Raw genomic sequence first — 3,775 nt, 5'->3', positions numbered from 1 at the left:
TTTACTTTATTTTTTAAATATGTACTAATCCAAATCACTTCAAAGCATTTTAGATTTTTGAATTTAAAAATAATTAAGACAATGTTAAAATCCTTCAAATTGCAAATAATTGAAGGAATACTGTGTAGTTGTTGTCATCGTTGTTTAGTGACTTTATGCTTTTTATTTTAAAACAAACCATAATTAATTATGATAAAAGTAGAATAAACACCAATTAAACCTTTCAATTCTGATTTTTAAATTTTAAATTGAGAGTGATTAAGTCAATTTATTTATCCATTTGAATTTAGATATAAAAATTTTAAACCTTACGTTTGACTCAGTCCAACTTTATATATACATTTCGGCTGGAAATTTATTTAAAGGTAAAAACACTTTTTATCTTTAAAAAGAAAACATAAAAGAAAAGGATAACTAACCTAAACTACCCACATCTGCATCACGTTCTCATTTTCCCATTTCCCTTTGCACGATCAACAGATATGGGTAGATTGGCATCTTCATTACTCCTTTTAGTGCATGTACAATAGTAACAAAATCCACGCCACTTTATTTTCATTGTTCACACACATACTCTCTGTCTGTGTTGCTGCTTTTGATTTTCCGGTATGTTCTTCTTCTTCCTCATTCGTTTTTCTGATTTCTTTTTATTTTCATGTCATTTGGTTTTGGTTCTCTGTTGTTGGGTTTCAATTTTCTCACTACAAAGAATCAGGGAAATGGTCATCTCGGATGTTATTTGTGTTTTTTCTGTTTTTTCAACCACGAATGTGTTAATTTGCAGGGGTAGGCAACAAATTTTAGTTGTCTTATTTTCATTTCACACTGTTTTGTGCTGCTATGTTTGTAGTTTTTTGCTACATTCTTATCTGATATGCACATGCATGTTTAGAAATATAAACTCTATTGAATGAATTTGAATAACCTTTTTTCGATAAGCCTTTTGGTTAATTTATCTTTCTGTACAAATTAACTACTGCAAAATTAACTCATAAGTCTTACAGAAAATCTGAAGAATCAAAATCATAATCAAGGTGCGAAGATGGCCCGGACTGCAGTTACTGTATTTGCTAATTTATCACTAAGTATATTAGGCTTCAAAACATAACAAAGGACCAACCAAATTAACCTCTGTTAGAATACTGTCCTATAGAAAAATTAAAATACTAAGTATATTTAAAATGTAAAAGCTGATTACAACTTAAAATGTACAGAATTTAAGAGAAAGAATTCAATACTTAAAATTCAAAATTATTCCATTTTCTTTTTGTGCTATGTAGTACTCTATTATTTGCTTCAAGCATGCTAAAGGGTTGTGACACTTTTAGTTGTGACTAATTCTTCAGTTTAGGTTCAATGCTTTATGGCAACTTCTTTAGGAACAATGTGTCTTGCACTTGAATCCTCTTGAGGGCCCAAAACCCACTGTTAATTACTCTTTATCTTTATCTTATTAATAGAAGTGCAAAAACAGTGACATGTACATAATTCTGTGGTCGAAATATAATATTTTGGAAGACAATACATGACCAAACTGCAGTTGATGTCGTTTTCTTGGATCAGTGGCATTCTGATCTCTGCATATTGCCATTCTACAAGCTTGATGATCACCATTCTAGCAGCATTTTTGGCAGTTGATAAATAAGAAGAAGCAGCCAGATTTGCAAGGGAAATTAACAAAAGTGAAAAAAGAAGAAAGTTGTATACTGTGGAATTTTATACTTGTGATAATTGGTTAAACTTTGGATTGACATTGTTTTTGTGATGTGAATAAAAGAAAGTGTGGATATGGGTTGGTAACATGAAAAATATACTTTTTCTTTTAAGTCTTCTATGCTTTCACATATTTTACTCTAAGGGTTCTCTAGATTGCTATTGATAATTAAATAGCTGGCGAATTGAGGATCTTTATCTCCACACAATGTGTTGGTAATATCTCAAAATGGCAAAAAAACCTCATCTTTATTTTTTTGGTATGGGGTTTCTGAAGGTAGAAAGTACTATCACCAAAGAATGTAGTAATTCCTATTGGCTTAAATATTATTTACATTTTAGTTAGTTCTTTCCGTTTATATTTAGTTATTGGTAATTGATATGAATGCAAGACAGGAATTTATAATGATTTTTCAGTGTATAGTTTTTGTATGGTTGGGTAGTCTTAAGGTCTTTCATGTACAAGCTAATTGTAGGAGAGAAAAATTGACACTTAATATTTTATATATATATATATATATATATATATATATATATATATATATATATATATATATATGAAAGCTATAGTCTGACCATATTCCTTTGAGTCATTTCTCTATAAGTGTATACATATTGCATACATGTAATAGTGAATTATTTAGTACTAAATATCTTCAAAAAGTCCTTTGATGACTATGTGGTTTTTATTTTAATTTTGAAAAGTGTTGTTATTTAAAATAATATATTAAAATCACTATGGCATTTGATAAGTGGATATAACAACTAATTTAATAAGCTCAAACAAGCAAGATCATATTGTGATACGGTTATTTGTTTTTAATAATATCCGTGTAACACACAGTCTATATTAAGATTAAGGAGCTAAAATAAATTTCTAACCCAATGTGATGTGTGAACATATCGACCGAAAGTTGAGTTTTCGTAGCTGTCAAGTATGTACAATTACTTGATAGTAGCCACTTTTGGGGTCTTATGTATTTGTTTGTGTAGTCGATTTCTTTCAATATTTTTTGTTTCTTTGATCTTTTAGCAATAAATTTTTTTATGTTCTATTCTAGCTTTGTGGCTAGAAGATGGGGATATTATTTACTTTCAAAAATCCCTTCGGAAGTTAGACAATGAACAATATTGTTTTCTAGAGGTTCCTTCATCCTTTGGAGTACGTTCACAATAATTATCAGGTTTGTGTTGCATCATCTTATTGTGATATAAGCCCCCGAGTATAAAAGATTGTATATTGTTTGAAGAAATGATCAGTAATGAGGCAACAACTATATATACCATAGAAAGATGTTAGTCTGTAATAAGATTGATATATATATATATATATATATATATATAAAATCTGCAATATGTGTCTTAAAGCTATGTTGATCGGATGGACAAAGAGATACCAAAGGTATACCACATTGCAAAATTTTGGAAAGTAAAACATGTAGTCCTTTTATGTTTTAAAATCCTTAAGTTAAATTTTTATTATATAATTTGGTTAGATGAGGGCTTGATTTAGACTATAGGTGGCGTTGATACGTGGAAAAATTATAATCCTGATGACTTCAAGGACCAGTCAGATGCATTATATAATACTCAAAGTCAATAGTGATTTTGAAGAAGTATATGTGGTTAAATGTCAAATTTTTATTTTATTTCTAGCAATTATCTTTTGTCACGAACAAGATGTTTTTCATAATGTTTATATTTCTGGTGTAAAACAATTTTTTATTTCTATTTCATAGGTATAAGTGCTTGAAAATACATCATTCGAAATCAAGAATATTGAACACCCAACTTATTTCAAATTGTGTAGATTCGGAAGCCTCATGATGATGGTGCATTAGGCAATTAGAAAATTGAATTGTGGGCATCACTAAGATATTTAAGGTGAATTCAAATTTTTTGCGGTTCAACTTCATTCATGTTGTTATGTAATTTCTTAATATGTTAGCATTATTCAACGTGATCAGAAATTAAAGCTAAGATTATTACAATGATCTCTTTCCGCTCTTTTTTTCTTTGAAACAATCCGCGCATCGCGCGAGTACGTATATTAATAAATATA

The 3,775-nt window shown here is 29.2% G+C and overlaps 1 long non-coding RNA gene across 1 annotated transcript; it reads left to right on the top strand.

Annotated features, from left to right (window-relative positions):
* Positions 1-353: 353 nt before the first annotated feature.
* LOC132048058 (uncharacterized) lies at positions 354-1,826 on the top strand. Its single transcript, XR_009412887.1, has 2 exons — positions 354-606; positions 1,564-1,826. It is a non-coding gene; the product is annotated as an uncharacterized LOC132048058 (long non-coding RNA).
* Positions 1,827-3,775: the final 1,949 nt, after the last annotated feature.

This window comes from Lycium ferocissimum, chromosome 2 (assembly GCF_029784015.1).
Source record: "Lycium ferocissimum isolate CSIRO_LF1 chromosome 2, AGI_CSIRO_Lferr_CH_V1, whole genome shotgun sequence".
Classification (NCBI taxonomy): domain Eukaryota; kingdom Viridiplantae; phylum Streptophyta; class Magnoliopsida; order Solanales; family Solanaceae; genus Lycium; species Lycium ferocissimum.
This window is presented reverse-complemented; position numbering and strand designations above follow the sequence as displayed.